The sequence below is a fragment of the Danio aesculapii genome, chromosome 21 (assembly GCF_903798145.1).
Source record: "Danio aesculapii chromosome 21, fDanAes4.1, whole genome shotgun sequence".
NCBI classification, from domain to species: Eukaryota; Metazoa; Chordata; class Actinopteri; order Cypriniformes; family Danionidae; genus Danio; species Danio aesculapii.
In genome coordinates this window covers 30938185-30961136 of record NC_079455.1, presented here as the reverse complement: position 1 = coordinate 30961136, position 22952 = coordinate 30938185, and the positions used below count along the sequence as shown (strand labels likewise).

Below are 22952 nucleotides of genomic sequence, written 5' to 3'. Positions count from 1 at the left end.
GTAACAAAGTGAGTCACGTGACTCCACACGTGGTGGGGAAAGTAATTGAAAAAAAATTAAAAATAAATAAATAAACCTGGAAAAATTAGATCGATTATAGGTTCTCAATGTCAATTCCGATTACTTTCTAATTAATCGCCCAGCCCAAATAAAAAACTTTTTTTTTCTTCTGTACTTCCAAATTGTATATCATTTAACATGTTTCAAGCTATTTCTTTGGGTTTGTAATATTTGCTAGTTACTTCTGAGTGAAGATTTTTAAGTGTAGCAGTATGCTTTAAAGAACAAATTTTTGTACATCATGTATAGCAGGGGTGTGTGATACAAAGTCAAAAACATATAATTATTTATATTTTGGAAAAGAATGCACACATTTGAGCACAAATGTAAAAAAATATAAATATATATATATATATATATATATATATATATATATATATATATATATATATATATATATATATATATATATATATATATATATATATATATATATATATATATATAAATTCTTGTTATAGCGCTACAATATGATAATTAATTTAATATAATTTTAAACTATAATATAATTTATATAAGTAAATATTTTGACTACTTAAATAAAGACTACAGTGTAGCTCTGGGATGCACTTTTTCTTTCCTCTATGCTTTGTTACTACTTTCATTGGTAAAACATAAAAATATATACAGTTGAAGTCAGAATAATAAACCCCCTGAAATATTAAGCCCCCCTGTTTATTTTTTTCCCCAATATATGTTTAACTGAGAGAAAAGAATTCTCAACACTTTTCTAAACATAATGGTTTTAATAACTTATCTCTTTTTAAAGGGCTTTCACCTTTCTTTTATTGAGATATGACAGTAAAGGACAGACAGGAAAGTACTGGGAGCAGAGAGAGGGGAAGGATCAGCATAGGACCTCGAGCCAGGAATTGAACTTGGGTCGCTGTGAGCACTATGGTGCTATATGTTGGTGCACTTAACTGAACTGTATTTTGTGTCTAAAATATAATACAAACAATTTGCTTAGGTTTTTAAACTCTTCTACAAAACCAAATTCACCTTTTTTGCTTTCTCACTCACAAAACTGTATTCTTGCTTATGTTATATGCATACAATAAGACATGGCGATAGAATTTGTTTAGGGCAAGTCCTTTCAAAACGCAGAGAGACATGTTAAGTCTTCAGAGATCAGGCATGTCTAGAGTTCTGTTTAACCTTCTCAGATTGGTTTGAATTGACAGCGCTTGGCAGCCTTAAACTTGAGAGGAAAAAGGCAAGTTCCTTAGGGAATACTCCCGAGCAAAAGACCCACTGAAGGAAAGAAGACTTTACTTGTAACAGCTATGCAGTGGTTCATCTGCCAAGAGCTTAAAGGATCATTAAGTCCTATCAGCTTTCTTGCTCTAAAATGTGAGAGATCATGAACTGGGTGCAGCTATGTTAACTGGGAAGTGGTACTCAAGAGTGTCAGCAGTTTAAAGTGATCAGGAACAGTTCTTATGCTTGCTCAACTGCTTAAATGAGACAGAAATATTGAGGAATGTTCTCTTGGAAAGACAGTGAATCAATAGCATGCAGTATTTTTACTTTAGTATGTGGAACATGCATGAATTTACTACAATCACAAAGCAATGCACCTGAATGAATTGGTAATACTTTAGTTTAGGTCACAATTCACAATATTAACAAACCATTAACGAACACTACTAGTCTGATAAACTACAAATTATGTTTATTATTGTTAGTAAATAGTAGTTAGTTATTAATGTTTAATTTATTAATAGTTAGTAAAGTTATTAATGTTTAATTTATTAATAGTTAGTAAAGTAGAAGATAGGTTTACATTTTGGGTAGAATAAAAACATGTTGTAAATCCTAACATCAGGTAATTTAAACCCTTTTTCAGAAATTCACAGATATTTTTATGACCTAACCCTGGCTTAAGCCTGATCCCTCCATGTCTGTTTAAAATTGAATGCCCGACTCATGAGGCACAACAGCGGTGTGTCATAAAAAAAGGATGTAAGTAGAGCCAGTCAATACATGTCTATCTGAAAACGGACACTTGTGAATACTCATCTACAAAAAACAACAGAAGACAGATGACTGAAACTGCTCCTGGTCAAATTCTCCATGGTTTATTGCAGTGCTGAATAGAGGTAATCACAAGGTCAATGTGCATTATGCTGGAGGTCTACTAACATGTTAGCTGGTTGTCAAACATCCATGTTAAACATTTGTAGCGACTATCCAACCATAAAAACTAAAATAATCTATTGATAGATTACAAAAGAAAAGTCTAGACCGATGCCTTCTAGGCTGTTGTGAGGACCACCTTCTAGACCAGAATTATATTTAAGGACAAGTACAGCCATGCTGGATCACTGTTCACTAACAAAAAAAAAAAAGTTGTCCATGGAGGTCTTTGTGGTGAAGCTGGTTGACCAATGAATCGCTGCTTTGACAGTACTTGCCCTGAAAAAGAAAACTGACTGCAAATGTAGACCATTTACTTTACACTAATGGCTGCTATAACACCCTCTGCTGGAATGCAATATATCCTTGCATTATTAAGAATAGAGCAATGACACATTTTGGAAAACAAAATGAAATTGGACACTCCCTGTATGGTTATGCTGTAAGTTATGTTTGCCAGAAAAGCTTTAACTAAAATACTATAAAGAAAAATGGCATGCAATGAAGTTGAACAAATTAAGAGTAATATAATTATGCATGTTTTTATTGTCAAATATAACTGTTAAATGACCAATCTGATAATTCTCCAAGACTTTTAATGCATGCTAAAAAAAAAATTACAAATGCAGCAAATATATCCTATAAATGCAAGATTTACTTCTGAAACTGAAGTGACTGAGAAAATTATAGCAATGGATGAAAGAAAAATATAACATCAGAATGTACATCGCTCAATTGAATGGCCATTATCAGTGGTTATCAGCTAGTTATCAGTAGGCTCAGAAGGCTGTTATCATCCATCCACATGGTTAATAAACTATACTAATAGAGAAGAGTCCACATCCAGATCTGTTGTTACATTACTGTGACGGTTGGGTTTTGGGTTGGGGGTAGACATTAATAAAATACAATTAATGGGAAACATATTAAATAATATAAATAATTCTCATGGTTAATCAGCTATAGTAATACAGAAGACTCCACATCCAGATCTGTTTTTACATTAATGTGACTGTTGGGTTTAGGGTTGGGGTAGGGGTAGATAATAAAATTCATTTAATAAATAATTAAAATAATTCTCGTTAACGTCCAGCCGCAAACGTATATGATCTAAAGCTGATTAACCGTGTGGATGGATGAAAACAGCCTTCTAAGACTACTAGTAGGCACAGAAGGCCCCTACTGGCCCATCTCTATCAGCTGATAACCACAGATAACACCCATTCAATCGAGTGATAACACTAAATTGGCTGAAATGTAAGTATGCAATATAAATGCAGATTAATAGATAAACGGAAATTGTAACATTTGAAAATAGTATACTTTTTGCATTCTTCACTTTAATAACACATTCAGTAAAAGCCTCAGTTTTACTCTTCAGCATGTGTTACACTAAAATTTATGCAAGAAAAAAAAAACATTTAAGGAAAATATTACTGGTTGCAGCTAAAAAGGCTGCAAGTGGCTTCAACCTATTCTTTTTTTCTTGGTACTGTATATCATTCTGGATTTGTAAGTTACAAAATTGTATTTTGAAATGTACAGAAAGTTATATACTCAAATTAAATTCTTACATATTTCTGTATTGTAACTACTTGACTCCCTTGACAAAAAATATCCCACTTAATATTAGGTGGCCTTAAAGGTGCAGTAGGTGATTGTCTTCAGACACATTTTTTGTTGTGCTGGTTGAAAGTCTCTGCACATTCTATTAATAATGATTAAAGTAAATGATCTAAATGTATTGATGTGACTATTTTCAATTTCATAAGGTACTTTTTACAGCATCAATAATGTAGATTTTTATTTACTATATACACCAAAAACAGAAGTAAATACCGCTATTCCACCTAGCCTGCTTTACTGAGGTGAAGTTGGTTTTGTATTCTGATCACATAGGTTATCATTGTTGAAAAATGAACCAGTGACGCGCTCCCTATATTGTTTACCATGCTACTCTGAATATTTGGTCTGAAATAGTATGCAAGTATGGCTTAGTAGTAAGTGTAATTCCTGCACCCCGCCGGCCAACCTATAAGCATACAGTAATCGCTTTAGGACAAAGCGCATGAGAGAGTGAGACCATTATGACAAGTTTTGCTTGCTACACAACTTAAAACGTGCTAGATAAAATACAGTTTTTCATTCGGAATTGTAGTTTTATAAAGTACTGTAAGGTTTTCTAACTGGCGAATGACATGATTTAGTGCTGTCAACTTTAAGATGCGCGTTCGTGTTTCAGGAGGCGTGGCTTTGGATGGAAAGGGAGGAACTGTGTTTCAAAGATATTATGCCAACCCGTTAGCATTTTGGCTAATTTAACTAATATGTACTTACATTAGGGCTGCACAATATATCGTTTCAGCATCGATATCGCAATGTACACATTCGCAATAGTCACATCGTAGCATGTGCAATGTCCATTTGTGATTATAGTTGAGCAGCTACAATAGTTTGACATTGCAAAGTTTATCCATAATATTGTGAATGTTTACCATTTGCATGTTTTTAGAGCAGTGATTATTATTATTATTAAGCATTTCAAGCGAGCTTAAAAGCACAAGAAATTCTAACGCTTGCAGCTTTAGATTACAAATATTATTTATATTTAATTATTATATATACGATGAAGACGGGCGATGCGGTGGCGCAATGGGTAGCACGTTCGCCTCACAGCAAAAAGTCGCTGGTTCCAGCCTCGGTGGGGTCAGTTGCCGTTTCTGTGTGGAGTTTGCATGTTCTCCCCGCGTTTACGTGGGTTTCCTCTGGGTGCTACAGTTTCCTCCACAAGTCCAAAGACATGAGGTATAGGTGAATTGGGTAGGCTAAATTGTCCGTAGTGTATGTGTGTGTGAATGAGTGTGTGTGAATGTTTCCCAGTGATGGTTTACGGCTGGAAGGGCATCCGCTGCATAAAACATGTGCTGAATAAGTTGGCGGTTCATTCCACGGTGGTGACCCCGGATTAATAAAGGGACTAAGCCTAAAAAGAAAATGAATGAATGACTGAATGAACGAACGATGAAGACTACAATGATAATTTGCATTTAACTATTCAAGTTCTGTGTCTGAATACTACACAACTTCTAAAATAATCAGAAAAGCAGTGTTTATTTCATTTGCATCTTAGATCTTTTGTATTTATCTATGCTTGTAATTTGATTAGTTTGTGTCATGCAGAATAATCCTAATCAACCTAAAATTATGAATTGTTTCCCCAAAAAAAAGCGATTTACTGTAAGTCATCTGGTGAAATTGTATTTATTGCTAAATATATTGTAGAAAAACAAAATATCGCAATATTAATTTTCTCCAATATTGTGCAGCTCTAACTTACACGGAATTTAATCATTTGTTACAATGTAATTGTGTAAATACAAGATTTACATTGCACCTATGATTAATTAAATGCCTGCATGCAATTAAATCTGTAATTTGATGCACCTTTATCCACCCTTAAAACTAACCATACCACCAAACCTGAACCTAAACATACCCATAACCCATCTTAAGAACACAAGTGTGTCAGCGCCAATAGCCTAGTGGTTAGTGCATCGACATATAGCACTCAGATGCTTGCGGTGACCCGAGTTCGATTCCCGGCTCGAGGCCAATCCTTTCCCTCTCTCTGCTCCCCATACTTTCCTGTCTGTTAATCTCCACTGTCCTGTCAATAAAAGGTGAAAACCCTTAAAAAATTATAAAAATAAAAAAGAACACAAGTGTTCTGCAATACATTATCAACACAGTAAGTACATTGTATTTATTTGTTGACGCAAGCACATAGTTAAACCCACCTAACATAAAGTAGACCAAAAAAGGTTTGGGAGTTAAAATGGAAATCACCCTGTCTGTGCGTGTATGTAAGACATGAGAAAGTGAGAAAGAACGAAAGCCCACGAGGGGAGCGCTGTTCATCTGTAGGTCAGGAGGTGACTGCTTGTAACCTGTGTTCTGCACCAGATGAGAAAAACAGAGAACACAAGCTCACAGCGGACCCCTGACGCTCCGACGCCTGTTACAAGCTGAGCAGAAACTACGAGCACGTCTGAAACACACTGAACAATGCCAGTATAAACAACCCACAGAAAACATTAACCAATGCCAGTGCTCACATCATGAAAATATCATGCATTCATCAGACGGCTAGGTTTTCACATGCATAATTTGAGAATCTCAAATAAAGGTGGTTGTATTTGTAGAAATCTTCCAGAATGAATGGCCACTGGCAGCGTGACCTCACTTGTATTCATTGACTTGTGTATGTAGTTGGGTTTGTGATCCAACATGAACCTCTTGCATCAACCTAAACTAAAACAAACAGACTGACAGCTACTTTAGGAATCATTTAAGGAGATACATCATTTTCAGGACAAGCCCATGCCTCTATTTTGAACATGAGCCAACTTTTTTCCCTTTCCCTTAAAAAGCAATTTAAGGAATATGTATGTATCTTACCATCTACATCTATATGAAGCTTTGGAAAACATTACAGATCCGAACACGAACTCTTGCGTAATTCAGCAGAAGTCCTTTGTTGAGGTTTGGCAGGTGAACTCGGAAAATTGTTTGAGATGCTTATTTTTGATAAAAAAAAAAATTAAATGATCCACTTTACGTGGAAAAATATACTGCTGCAGACATATCCATCAATATTTTGAAGCAAAGATGGTAGAAGCATTATAATACAGCATAATCATGCCATCATTGTGAAAGGTCCAAGAAAAACATCTTCAGTGATGGGGCTATTTGTGTGAATGTGCATAAACATGGCAAAGATCACTGATGGAAAAGACAGAATGCCCATGCAGGCTCGATGGAAAAACACACAGACATTTTTCCTCAAATGTACATATTCACAGCAGTTTTAAAGTTGACATGAAAACTAGAGTCTGTAAAACATACACAACTTTTATTCCTTTTCATACAAAATATGACTACGGAACAGATTAACTGATTATCTTGATTAATTGATAATCTGCTGCATAGATATGTCACCTCTACAATATTTCTGATTTTCAGAAAATACCGATACTCTCTCATATCCACTTAAACACTCATACTCTATGGCCAATTTAGTTTATTCAATTTACCTTTAGCTCATGTTTTTGGACTGTGGGTAAACTGCAGCACCCGGAGGAATCCCACACGAACACGGGGAGAACATGCAAACTTCAGTTGGGACTAGAAGTGTCCTTCTTGCTGTGAGGCAACAGTGCTACGTAATTTTTATTTACAGACTTAATGAACTTACTCTCACCTGGTAAAGTGTTGTCCAGTTAAACATGGTTTGATAAAACAGTTTAAAATGGACAGTTCTCATCATCCTCACCATTTATTCACATTCAAGTGTTTCTAAACTTTTATTTAAAAAAAATAAAATAAAAATAAATAAATTAATAATTAATTCATTCATTTTCTTTTCGGCTTAGTCCCTTTTTTAATCCAGGATCGCCAGAGCAGTATGAACCACCAACTTATCCTGCACATGTTTTTCAAAGCGAATGCCTTTCCAGCTGCAATCCATCTCTGGGAAACATCCATACACACACATTCACTACGGACAATTTAGCCAACCCAATTCACCTGTACCGCATGTCTTTGGACTGTGGGGGAAATTGGAGCACCCGGAGGAAACCCACGCGAACGCAGGGAGAACATGCAAACTTCACACAGAAACGCCCAGCCGTGGCTCGCAGCAGCGACCTTTTTCTTGTGAGGCAACAGCACTACCTACTGTGCCACCCCGTTGCCCTCAATAATAATAATAATAATAATAATAATAATAATAATAATAATAATAATTTCTTCTGTTGAACACGAAACACAATATAAAATGTTGGAAACCAGCAGTCACTGACATCCATAGTAAGAACAAAAACAATGGAAGTGCATGGCTTTGGAAGTTTTCTGGAAGTCCTGCTTTTCAACATCTTCAAACATCTTATAAAAAAAAGAAACTCAAACAGTTTTAGAACAATTGGAGGGAGATTTTTTATTTTTAAGTGAATCTCTTGAAAAATTGCAAAATAACATGGTTGCTTCAAACAAATGCATTTTAATGGAATATTTTATGGGAGGAGGAGAGAGGGATGACATGTCATATTGATCATATAATGGTTTATACAGTGTAGCGTTACAGTCTTAAAACAGAAGCAGAAAAGCTAATAACTATAAAGAATTCTGAAACCTTTGGTGGATACCTGTATAATATACAACCATATCTGGAGGTCCATCAAGACTACAGAAAGATTATATACAGTATGTGCTTCCAATACATCACCATGTTATTTTATATTACATCATATGCAGTCACATTCCTGCCATGCAGACTGTAAAGCTTAAGTTACACAGGCAACCGCAAGTTCACCATTCTCACTCAAAGTCTACCGGCTTTTCAAATTTGACTGTACTTCATTATCAGAGACAACACAAACATCTCCATTACATCCACAATCCACTTTGGTCTCAACAAATGTTGTGTTTGCCTGACATCTGGGTCATCCTTATCACATAAAAGGCCACTAAAAGGGCAAGACAACACCTAAAATTGCTCCAACATGGCCGTTTAGAGTCTTGTAAAAGGTCTCATAAAGATTTTTTACAGAGTTTTACTGTGCACCCTACAGGCTCCCCCCTACTCAACCAGCCTTGGAGTTAGACCTTCTGAGACCAAACAAAAGCAAGAACCTGGATCAGCCTGAAGGAGAACATCTTTCTTGACCGCAGCATCTGTGCATTGACAGGCTTGGTCAGAAACCATAACACACAACCCGATATAAAGACCACAAACCACTCGCAGACTAAAAACACTTACGTCATGGTCGCAGAGGAACACGATGATAAATCGGAGTAAAATATGGTGGTATGACTGAAAAAACACATGCCATCGTCGAATTGTAATGTGTACAGTGCAAAAAATGCTTTTCTTTCTCTTTTTGTCTTGTTTCTAGTCCAAATATCTAAAAAGTCTCAAATTAAGAGCATTTTAAGTAAAAAAAAAATGTTCTTGTTTTTAGACAATGTCTACCAGCGATAAACCTATATGGAGTCAATCTAGGGCCATATATACACTTATAAAATAAAATAAAGTATTGAGCGTAAAAAGTATAATTAAGTTTTGAGATATGAAATATGAAATTTGCTAAAAAAAAAAAAAGAAAAAAAAAAGAACTGCAAATAATAAATCAAGCAGTGCAAAAAAAACTTAAATATTTACAATTTAAACGAAACAACTATATATATATATATATATATATATATATATATATATATATATATATATATATATATATATATATATATATATATATATATATATATATACACATACATTTGCAAAACATTTATGGCATTGCCTTCACAATATTAAACGCACAAGGGAACTTGGGTGTTTATGGCGTTATTTTAGTTTTTGATTATTATTTGCAGTTCTTTTTTGTTAGCAAATTTCATTATTATTTCTCAAAACGTAAATTTCCCTTTGCAGTTCTTTATTTTTGTAAGCAAAATGTATTTTTACTTCTCAAAACTTAACTTTTGCATTCATTTATTTATTTTTTTGCTCAATTCTTTTTATTTTTTGTTTGCAAAACTTTTTTTTAAGTTTGCAAGTATATTTGGCTTTAGATTGACTCCATACTTATACGTTTATCACTGGTAAAAGCCACCATTGTCTTACTATAAAAATCCCCTTCTCTAGTATCAGATTAATGTGGTGTACACTGCAAAAATTTGTTTTTGTCTTGTTATCTAGTCCAAATATCCAAAAAAAAAAAATATATAGAATATAAGTAATAAAAAAATGTGTATATATATATATATATATATATATATATATATATATATATATATATATATATATATATATATATATATATATATATATATATATATATATATATATATATATATATATATATATATATATATATATATATGTGTGTGTATGTATGTATATATATGTATATATAAAAAAAATTCATTCATTTCACTCAAAACAAACTAAAACAAGCTAAATAATATGCCAATGGGGTAAACCAAATAATCTTATTTTAAAGAAAAACTAGATTTATTCCCATTGGCAGATTATTTTATTTATTTCCGAAGACAAGACCATTTTTTCTTGTCTGGCCTTATTTTTTTCGACATTTGGACTAGAACCAAGACAAACACAAAGTATGAAAAATATTTTTTGCAGTGTTCATGGGTACACGCAGTGTATAGGTTTATTACTGGCAGCAGCTCTCTTTAATGGAAGATATTGGTCATTTGTAGATATTGTCATTTATAGATAACATATTTTACCAAGGTATTAAAGCCACCATTGTCTTACTATAAAATTGCCCTTTTCTTGAATAAGATTAATATGGTGTACACTGTAAAAAATGATTTTCTTAGAGTTTTTGTCTTATTTCTAGTCCAAATATTTGAAAAATATTGAATTAAGAAGCATTTTATGTAAAACAATAAATATTGTCATGTTTTCAGAAATAATTAATTTAATTTTAGTTACATTTATTTAATTTCATTTAAAACAAGCTAAATAATCGGTATATGAAGTATTACAAAGAAAAAAAAAAACTTTTTTTTATAATTGCCAATTTATTTTTGATAAGACATGACAATATTTTTTGCTTGTCTAGAAAATGCTTCTTGTTTTAAGAGTTTGTAGATATTTGGACTCAAAAGACAATGAACTTTAATACATTTTACCAGGAAACAAATGCCAACATTGCCTTACTATAAAATTTCCCTACTCTTGTATCAGATTAATATCGTGTCTGTCTACCATGACCTATAGTCCACACCTCTCAGTTTAATAGAGATGAGGTATTGCTGGTCGTCACAACAAACAGCTTGTTGCGTGAATATTTAGTCACAAAATGGCTTGTGAAGGAATTATCACACCTTGCTTATCTAGTTAGGGATGTTACTGTTTAAGAGAACTTAATGTGTTTGTGCTCAGTGGAGTTTGGGTAAAATAATGTTGTTGTTTAGTAAGCTGCTTTTGATAAATACTTTTGAATCTTTAAAATGTGTTTGGAAGGATTTTATGAGGGTGACAAAATAAACACATATAAGTTTGTGATTAAATTGTGATGAGATACAGATCCTAATCTACTCACATCCACACCCCCCCCCCCTTGAATTTTGTTTTTCTTTTTAAAATATTTCCCAAATTATGTTTAACAGAGCAAGGAAAATTTTTACAGTACGTCTGATAATATTTATTCTTCTGGAGAAAGTCTTATTTGTTTTATTTCGGCTAGAATAAAAGCAGTTTAAAATTTTTTATGAACCATTTTAGGGTCGAAATTATTAGCCCCTTTAAGCTACTTTTTTTCAATAGTATACAGAACAAACCATTGTTATACAATAACTTGCCTAATTACCCTAACCTGCCTATTAACCTAATTAACCTAGTTAAGCCTTTAAATGTCACTTTAAGCTGTGTAAAAGTGTCTAGAAAAATATCTAGTAAAATATTATTTACTGTCATCATGGCAAAGATAAAATAAATCAATTATTAGAAATGAGTTGTTAAAACTATTATGTTTAGAAATGTGTTGAAAGAATGTCTCTCCGTTAAACAGAAATTGGCGGAAAAAATAAACAGAGGGGCTAATAATTCTGACTTCAGCTGTATATAGTGATATGAATACAGTTTAACCAGATAACATGAATAAAATACAATTTGTTAATTTAGACTGATTTGGGATTATTCTCGTTGTGAATCATGCATACAATGTATTAAAAGCATAGATAAATTCAAAAGAGCAAAGCTAAAAAGGGAAATACAAATTGTTTTTGGGGAGCTAAACAGTATCCAGGTAATGAAATTAAATAAAATAACATTACATGTATATTCTTCATTGTATAAACCGTTAAGTACATTATTATTAAAGTTACAAACGGTACAATTTTTTTATGCCTGAATGCATTCACAGGCCTTATAAACCCATATGCAGATGATAAACTTTCACTCTATTATGCTTTATTATTAAGTACATTATTATTAAAGTTACAAACGGTACAATTTTTTTATGCCTGAATGCATTCAAAGGCCTTATAAACCCATATGCAGATGATAAACTTTCACTCTATTATGCTTTATTATTAAGTACATTATTATTAAAGTTACAAACGGTACATTTTTTTTATGCCTGAATGCATTCACAGGCCTTACAAACCCATATGCAGATGATAAACTTTCACTCTATTATGCTTAATTCCACAAATATCCTGTTTTTGAAATTATGGCTCTTGCTCAAATACAATCTCAACATATGAACTCAACATTGCATATTCGGTGATGTGACAATTCGACAGTTTTAAATGAATTTATATTTCCAACTTGACTAAATTAAATAAATAAATGAAAAACAAGAAACAAAGACAATTTAAAATCACAATTTTAAGAGTAAAAAGGGAACAATTGAGCAATATAGACTAACAACAAAGAAAAGAAAGAAGAAAACTCTTGAATAATAATATGTAGTAAATTTCTAAAAATGACCAACAGGACAACCAGACTATAACAATTACCTTTAGAAATGCACAACACAGTGCAAAACAAGAAGGAAAAAAAATATATATGTAGAAAGACAAACTTCAGAACCAGCCGATTTGGCTTAAGACGACAGCTGACCTCAATTTCCACTAAACAGCCTGTCATTATTCAAGACTAGTCAAGCAAAGAGATTTGAGAGATTTGAAAAGTCACAAACAAGCAGAGACCCAAAAAAAGACAGGGGAGAGAAAAAATGCTGATTTTATCATCAGATGTTATGATGCCATTTATCTTGCTTGTCATAATGCAAACAGCAACAGAAGTCATAATTTTTTTTTTTAAATGCTCTCGACATAATCTGTAGTGTGCAGCAATTATCATAGCTCAAAAAAGATGAATGCTATATTTTGAGTTAGTCACGGCTAAAAACTGTCCATTGCAAACTACAATCACCGGCCACTTTATTAGGTACACCTTATTAGTACTGGGTTTGACCCCCTTTTTCCTTCAGAACTGCCTTAATCCTTCATGGCTGACATTGAAGAAGGTACTGGAAATATTTCTGGGAGAATTTGGTCCATATTGACGTGATAGCATCAAGCAGTTGCTGCAGATTTGTCGGCTGCACATTCATGATGCAACTCTCCCGTTCCACCAGATCCCAAAGGTTCTCTATTGGATTGAATTCTGGTGACTGTGAAGGCCATTTGAGTACAGTGAACTCATTGTCATGTTCATGAAACCATTGTCATGTTCATTCCATGTTTAAGGCTGTGGCATTGACACAATGCTCAATTGGTACTAATGGGCCCAAAGTGTGCCAAGAAAATATCTCCCACACCATTACAGCACCTCCACCAGCCTGAACCTTTGAAACAAGGCAAGATGAATCCATGCTCTTATAATGTTGACACCAAATCCGAATGTCGCTGCAGAAATCGAGACTCATCAGATCAGGCCAAGTTTTTTCCAATCTTCTATTGTCCAATTTTGGTAAGCGGATTGCTATGCGGATTGTAGCCTCAGTTTCCTGTTCTTAGCTGACAGGAGTGGCACCCGGTGTGATCTTCTGCTGCTGTAGCCCATCTGCCTCAAGGTTGGACATGTTGTGCATTCATAGATGCTCTTCTGCATACCTCGGTTGTAATGAGTGGTTATTTGAGTTGCTGTTGCCTTTCTATCAGCTCAAACCAGTCTGGCCATTCTCATCTGACCACTGGCATCAACAAGGCACTTGCGCCCACAGAACTGCCGCTCACTGGATATTTTCTCTTTTTCAGACCATTCTCGGTAACCATAGAGATGGTTGCGCGTGAAAATCCCATTAAATCAGCAGTTTCTGAAATACTCAGACCAGCCCGTCTGGCACCAACATCCATGCCACGTTCAAAGTCACTTAAATCACCTTTCTTCCCCATTCTGATGCTCGGTTTGAACTGCAGCAGATCATCCTGACCATGTCTACATGCATTAAATGCATTGATTTGTGGCCATGTGATTGGCTGATTAAAAATTTGCATTTACGCACAGTTGGACAGGTACTTAATAAAGTGGCCGGTGAGTGTATAACAATCTGTTAACAGCTTCGCCGTATGACGCATCTGTGCACGGTTCTGCACAGATATTATAATCAGCCTCTTTAAACAGAACTGCGTGTGTCATATTTGGCCCATATGTTACAACTGGATATTTATTTTCCCAAACTGGCTTGTGATGATGTCATTCATTGTGCCCACGGGTCAATGGTCAACATGTATGTGCCAGGTTGTATTATCAGCTGAATAGTTGAATACATGAATGTTTAAGTACCCATGAACAGCATGACATCATACAGGCAGCGATGTTGGGGCTAGTATTCTAGTTTCAGATACCTTCCACTTTTTTTTCTCAATATGATGATAATTTTAAAGGTTTCCCTCAAGGCAAAACAGTGCCAAGAGTGCCATTAAGTCCAAATCGACAGCAGGCCTGCTCTTGTCAGCCAGCCAGCAGACAGGCACTACTCCTAACTCACGCCGGGTGTTTTCCTTGGATCCCTAAGGTTTTTTTTAAGCCATTGAAGCTTACAGGTCTGTTCAACAAAAGAGAATGTAACTATTGTGGAGAAAATGAGAGACAACAATGGAGAGCGAGTGTAGTTTCTAATTATTAGAGATGCATAAATCATAATAATGCCAGGTGTTCTCATCTTCTTTTTTTCTTTACTAACAGGATATTACCATGGTTTCTGTTTCGCTGTTTGGATCAACAAGCATCTGAGAAGACAAAGTGCCCCGCGATGTATCATTATAGGCAGCTGTGCACTGTTTACAATCTCAACCGGCCTCAACAAGAGTGTCAAAACCACAAGAAAAATGGTCATATTTGTGGCATGCTTATATCTAGACATCCCATCTGAAACATATGACCTCTTTTTGCACATAAAAGCGCACCAAACAACCCGATTTGATGATTAGGCTTTTTCTTGATTTATGTTTTTTCCCCAGCTGTCTGTTTGCCTGACGTTGACATTGTATATTACATTACAGCTGTGACTGAGTGTAGTAAAAGTGGTAATAAATTACGGATCTGTCTGGCCCATTAGGCTCTACAGGGGCCTAAAAAATAAAAGGTGCCAATGCTTCAGTCAACCGACATCAAGATGACAAAGACATCACGCCGATTTAACATGATTAAAGCCAATCAATGAAGGCTTTAGGATTATTCAACCAAAAAAGACGGCTGTGGCATTTTAAGAGTGCGTTTATAGTTTGCAGGTCATGATTGGTTGGAATAAATGGTCATGCCATTTTAAGTTTTTTTTTTTCCCCTTTGGTGCGATTTGGGAAGGTATAAATACACCAAGCAAATGGGCCGAGACCCAGCTGAAGAGGTGGTCCCAGTCCGCTTCCAAACAAACTTTGATATGGTTCATTTAAGGTTTGGATTTGAGCTGACCTCAACCTGACATGTAGTTTAAGTTGTGCACCCGCAATCCATTGCTAAGCAACTGTTGCCAAACAATTAACCATGACGAACCACCATTAAGAAATCCGTCTATGCCCCAGCTCTAGTTCTGATACAAGTTTTATTGATGGATAAATGAAAAGGCCGTTGTGGTGTTTGGCGGTTCTATTTTTGTCTGAGTTAGCTTTAGTTGTTGCTCTTTATTTGTGTACGTCTACATTTGAAATAAAGGACGTGTGTGAGAAAAAGATGCTATATGTGAACGGCCCCTCAGAACTACACAGAATTCAGAACTAAAAAATTGTTGGATTTACTCAATTTCTTTAAGGTAAGTGGGTGCAAACAATTGTTATGGGCTGAATTTAAACAAACAAACTAAGTTGAACATTACTAACTTTATTTTTTTGTTTAAATTCAGCCCATATAAAATGTATGCAACAATTTAGCAAAAACTATTCAGAATACAGAAACAATTGTAGCTGATGATTGCACTGCAGACACCACGCCACATGAACACAAATATTTCTATCCAATAAGCAACTGACTTAAGCACACATGTTGTTTTGTTTACAATTTCCGGTTCGCTTGCAAAAAGGGCAGTTTGAAAGCGATCCACACCAAATAAAATAACATCCACATTGTGTTTGGTCCACAAGTGCAAGTGAACCAATAGATTTTCCTGGTGTGAATACATCCTAGGTTCTTCATGAGTTCTCAGCTAATAAAAAATACCATCACACATTCACACAAGCAAAAAGTGTTTAGCCCAGTACAAAAAAGGGTTTAGTACAGTACTTAACAGTTTAAGATGTTAAGTAATGCATTATTGGGGAAAGTTACTTTTAAAAGTAATGTGTTACAATTTTATGCTAATCCCTAAAAGATAACTTCTTGTAATTACTTTTAATTGAAAATATCATTTGTGTAGTTTATTGTCATCAGGCTAGTGCTTCTTGTTTTTTTTTTTACATTTATTTATTTATTTATTATGCAAATATAAGTGTGGCGACATGGTGGCTCAGTGGTTAGCACTGTCGCCTCACAGCAAGAAGGTCGCTGGTTCGAGTACCGGCTGGGCCAGTTGGCATTTCTGTGTGAAGTTCTCCCCGTGTTTACGTGGGTTTCCTCCGGGTGCACCATAGGTGAACAGAATAAATTAAATTGGTCGAGTCATTTTTGCATTGCTGAATTGGATCATATAAGGTCAGAACATAAAAAACACCAATAAAAGGGGATTAAAAGCAAAGGATCATAGTGTAATTTAACATTTAATTATTGTAGGTTTGTGACAATTACTACTCTGAGTTTGTATTTCAATGAGTCATTCATTAATGTACAGTGATGTACATCTGGAAAGTATTCATAGTGCTTCACTTTTTCCACATTTTTTTATGTTACAGCCTTATTCTAATATGGATTAAATTAATTTATACTCAAAATCGGGTTACTGATTACCTCCTTGACTAAGGCCCTTCGCCCCCGATTACTCAACTTAGATGGCCAGCCAGCATAAGGAAGAGTCCTGGTGGTTCCAAACATCTTCCACTTATGGATGATGGAGGCCACTGTACTCACTGGAACTTTCAGAGCAGCAGAGACAATCCGGTCTCTGAGGTCTACAGACAATTCCTTTGTCTTCATGCTTGGTTTGTGCTTTGACATGCACTGTCAACCCTGGGACCTTATATAGACAGGTGTATGCCTTTTTAAACCATGTCCTGAATTTACCACAGATGAACAATTAAGCTGCTGAAACATCTCAAGAATGATCAGTGGAAACAGAATGTACCTGAGCTCAATTTAGAGCTTCACTGCAAAGGCTGATTTTTCATGTTTTTTTTATTTTTAATAAATTTGCAACAATTTCAAAAAATCTTTTTTTACATTGTCATTATGGGGTACTGTGTGTAGAATGTTGAGGAAATAAATTAATATAATCCATTTTGGAATAAGGCTGTAACATAAAAAAATGTGAAAAAGTGAAGCGACTTTCCTAATACACTGTATAATGAATCGGTTTTACCGCAAATGTTATGAGTAAATGCATGTCCAAATCTCTAGAACTACAGTCTTCATCGTGATTAGACAGCACACACAACGTCTTTGCACTTAACCCAAATCAATCTCAATATAGAGACAAGAGAGCTGTTAGACAATACATTTGAAATATATACTGCTATATGTGTGTGTATATACACCATGAACCTATACACTAGAGTGTAGAGTTAGAGTTCTAATAAAAAAACTCCATGTCAAAATGTTTAATAACCTGAGGGTATTCAATTTTGTCTTCTGAATAAGCACGATCTTTCATCCAAGACTCATGTTACATAAACATACTGTGTGATCTTATTTTCTTTTATCCCCACTAACAACAATCCTGAATTCAAAGCTTTTAATAATATATAAAAAACAGAGAAGACATTTGTTTGCTTTTAGTTATCCAGCATGTGACAATCCTGTGCTGTATGGAAAACAACAGCGTTCGCCAATTATGATCTCCTAGAGAGCTCATTTCTTGTAAAATAATCAAAAAATTAAGGTCCAATCGTTCATAAAAATATTGTTTTTTCGTGTGTGCTCCGCTAGATGATAACCTCATGCGTAAGGGATATCATCAGAAATAATTATGTTAAAAAAAGACGTTTTAGAATGTGATACTTTTGTTTAAGGTTCGACCAAACTGTGAGTTCAAAGAAACCTGCATGTGTCCAACTCAAACAAATGAATCTAGTTAGAAAAAAAGTCCAAACAAAAGAATGTCATCCGTCAAGTCTGTCAAAAGATCCAAAGCAACTCAAATTTAGTAAAAACCAGCTTTGAGTATCACACTTTCACAAGCATTACCTTACAGTAACAAGCTGTGCCTAAAAGCAGTGGAAGGTTTGTTTGCACACACTTTTCACACACCTCCATGGTGGGAGACATTATGAAGTCATCGGTCAGAGTCATAATTTCATCACATTGTGTTCTGATTTCGCAACAACAAAACACACACATAATCACGACCAGTTTTACAGCACGCCTATAAAACTAAATAACTTGGCGTCCACCTCAGAAAGTCAAGTGCTTGTTGTAAAGCTACAGTAACCATTGCGTGTGCATTATGTAACTTCAAACCTTCTCGTCTGGACCTGTTGAGCCTAAACAGGCTTTCCATGGCACACACCGACTCTAACAAGTCATCTCAGTCATTACATTCACTCTTCAGCAGGAGTCTGGATTTAATAAACGCGCTCATCTGTCAGCCTGACCGTAAAATCTGAGCTTGTAAAGCCAAGCCTACCTTTCTGTAGGTTGTTTGATGAGATCACAGAAGGTTGATTAAAACAATTGAAAAGAAGAATGAGCTAAAACTAATAAAGCAACCTAATGAGCCCGGGGAGTGTGCGTCTCGGTTCTTGATTTTACAACATGGATGAAACATGAGCAAACAGGCATTTAGTAACTAGCATTGTTCTTGTGGTTAGTCTGGATTTTTTAGAGCCAAAATCCCCTGATGAGCTTCTTATAAACTTTAAACACTTTTGGAGAAGCTAAAGAGAACTTGCCGGGTTTATCACAGAATTTGACTAAGATTATTAAACTAATTCAAAGAACAAATTTTGACACATTTTATATTTGCTTTTGCTACACCTGCTATAACCGGATGATTATTATTCTACAACAAATATACACTCACCGGCCACTTTATTAGGTACACTACTAGTACCAGGTTGGACCCCCTTTGACCTTGAGAACTGCCTTAATCCTTCGTGGCATTGATTCAACAAGGTACTGGAATTATTCCTCAGAGATTTTGATTCATATTGACATGATAGCACCACACAGCACAAATCTGCACATCCATGATGCGAATCTCCCGTTCCACCACATCCCAAAGGTGCTCTATTGGATTGAGGTCTGGTGACTGTGGAGGCCATTTGAGTACAGTGAACTCATTGTCATGTTCAAGAAACCAGATTGAGATGATTTGCGCTTTATGACATGGCACGTTATCCTGCTGGAAGTAGCCATCAGAAGATGGGTATACTATGGTCATAAAGGGATGGACATGGTCAGCTACAATACTCAGGTCGGTTGTGACATTGACACGATGCTCAATTTGGACGAATGGGCCCAGAGTGTGCCACGAAAATATCCCCCACACCATTACACCACCACCACCAGCTTGAACCATTGTTAAAAAGCAGGATAGATCCATGCTTTCATGTTGTTGATGCCGAATTCTGACCCTATCATGTCTACATGCTTAAATGCATTGAGTTGCTGCCATGTGTATGGCTGATTAGAAATTTGCGTTAAAGACCAGTTGGACAGGTGTACCTAATAAACTGGCCAGTGAGTATATACATAAAATTTTTTTACTCAGATGTAATATTTTTTGGCTCAATGTTTTTGAGCTTAATAATTGTGAGATAAACTTAGAGATATTATTTATAGACAATCTATAATGTCAAAATTGTAAGAATTTAACTCCGTAATTAGATTTATGCTATTGCGACTGTCACAATTTTGAAAACTGCAAGAAGTAATCTGAGAACTGTGAGAATTTTTTTGTATTTGTGAGTTATGAAGTCTCAAAAGGGCAGCACGGTGGCACAGTGCTCAAACGGGCAGCACAATCTCCTCACAGTAAGAAGGTCGCTGGTTCGAGCCCTGGCTGGGTCAGTTGGCATTTCTGTGTGGAGTTTGCATGTTCTCCCCATGTTCGCGTGGGTTTCCTCCGGGTGCTCCGGTTTCCCCCACAAGTCTAAAAACATGTGGTATGGGTGAAGGTCATGTGGTATAGGGTGAGCTACCTGTAAATTGTCCATAGTGTATGTGTGTAAATGAGTGTGTATGGATGTTTCTCAGAGATGGGTTGCAGCTGGAAGGGCATCCGCTGCGTAAAACATATGCTGGATAAGTTGGCGGTTCATTCCACTGTGGCGACCCCAGATTAATAAAGGGATGATCGAAGTGTCAGAAATGTGAGGTTTAAAGCCATCATTTTACAGTAATGACAGAATTATGAGATACAAACTCAAGATTGTTAGAAAGCCTACTTTCAACTGTGAGAAATAAAATCACACCTTTGATATATTTCAGTTATATCATGACTGAAATAAAGCTGAGAATCTAGGAAAACCTAAATTCTTAAAATTGTGAGAATTTAGAAAAGAATTGCGAGAAAAAAATCTATGAACTATGAACTCAACATTTTGAAAATAAAGCATCTGAATTTATAATATATTTTTATTTTATTCACAGTGAATAATTACTTCCATGTATAGATATTAAATTATATTAATTAATCTAAAATTAAAATGACATTAATTAAAAGATATTAATGTTAACCCATACAGTACCAATATATCATGCAATATATGTGATAATGGCAAAACAATAAGAGCAATTCCATGCAAATATCAACCTTGCCATGAAAAAAAATTTTTTTTTTTACCAAAATAGCAAACTCTTTCTAAGTTTGTGTAGGCTTGTATTTTAAAGGACTGTTAAAATACACAAAAATATCTCTGTCAATGTTTTCAAACAATTATATTTGATGAACCAAGTCACATAAGTGGCAATTTCAGATCTGTCACATTCATAACGGAGAGGTGTCACATCCATAATGAAGCTTTTTTTCTGATAAATACAAAAATGTCAAATAAAATAAAATCAATAATTTTTGTTCTATAGAGAGTCGACTCTTATCCTTTTGATTAGCATTATTTCTTTTGGGTTGAGCAGTTTAATTCACAGAATTTCTACAAAGCATGTTGTACACTGTAAATTCGCAGACTTTTTTTGGTCACATGGATTTTTGGATGTTTATTTTCCTCATTTAAAGTATAAAGAATATTTTACAGATTGATATTTTTCTGATCCCATAATACTGTGGGGATCTGTGTAGTTGTTTTGGAAAATATAAGCAGATGTTTCAATATAATGTTAACATATGTTTCTCTGTGAATTTATGTTTTAAGTTTTTACTGCAAATGTCACATCCATAACGCTGGAATTGCTCATAAATATCTTGGCATGGCAAATAGTAGCTATTTTAGTCTCTAATAGTGGTTTTAAGCAAAACACTGATTAATAATCAATGTTCATTGATAAAGCACAAGAGGTTACAGTAAATTCTGGTAAGCCAACAGTGCAAATCATGCATTAAACACCATTGAATGGGTTCTGTGCACAGCTAGTGCTTCTCAGCCAATGATAAACGTCTGGTGGAAGCTTAAAGTGACTGTTTTTAATTCATAAGGTTTCTTTTCCAGCATCGATGTTGTAATGTAATTACAAAACATTCAGTTAAATAGACTCCAGCATTCATTTAGTTGTTCAAGCGTGAAATGAGATAAAAGACCGTGTAACCTATAGCGCCGTCAGGATCAGCAGGCGAGCGCAGAAACTCCATTGAAAATACTAAGCTAAAATATTTTAAAGACATGACGAGGGGGAAATGGAATTTAATACAGTCCTTCTTGTCCACTCTTAGACCCACTGTATATCATATACTGTATCTATCAGGCAGTGAAGATCGATTTTAAAGTAATCAGCTGACTGAAATTAAAAGTCTCTGTGCATATACCCCATTGCAGAAATACCTTTAAGCCAAAGAAAGCAGGTTAAATGTAAGCATCATTTTTCAAATGCATCTGCTCTAGCATTATGCACGCAAAGGAGCATTTAATGAACACAGTGTACATTTGATTGCGGACACGATGGCATCCTTTACCTTCTCCCAAAATTGCTGGAACTAATTGCCCTCACATCTGCCACAAAATCTGTTAAACATGTGTTTGGACAAAAACAGCGAAAACGGGTGAGGTGCTTCATGCTGAAATCACTGACCAGTGTTTAATAATAATGTGTGTGTGTGTATATGTGTGTGTAGGTTCAGCCCTCATGTTTAGAAAACAGCAGTAGTGTGATTTAAACAGGCGGGGTGTCAAAATAGTTCAGTGCTGAAGTACCTGCACCTGTTCCTATATTCAGTCAAACTTACTTTAAACAACAGCGGCTCCCAGAGGAAAACAATGGTCATTAAAAATACTGATAAAACAACATTTACATAAATTAACTTTTAACATCAAGAGAGTAGGTTAAATGTGATAATCTCCAGGTAAAAAAATTCAGGCACGAGTCAGTTTTGAGAGTTTGGCCTTTTTGCAGTTCATAATGGGTCTTTTCAGTCTAGTGGAAATAAATCAACTTCACATATGTATATTTTTTTTCATCATACTTTATCGATTTGGGTCAGATTACATGTATAAAACATATTTTAAAATCACTAAGCCAAATA

General features: G+C 34.9%; 1 protein-coding gene across 1 annotated transcript in view; it reads right to left on the bottom strand.

The window, feature by feature from the left end:
• si:ch211-196i2.1 (collagen alpha-1(I) chain) overlaps positions 1–22952 on the bottom strand; it is a 108002-nt gene that overhangs the window by 84265 nt on the left and 785 nt on the right. The gene's annotated exons all lie outside the window — the stretch shown is intronic.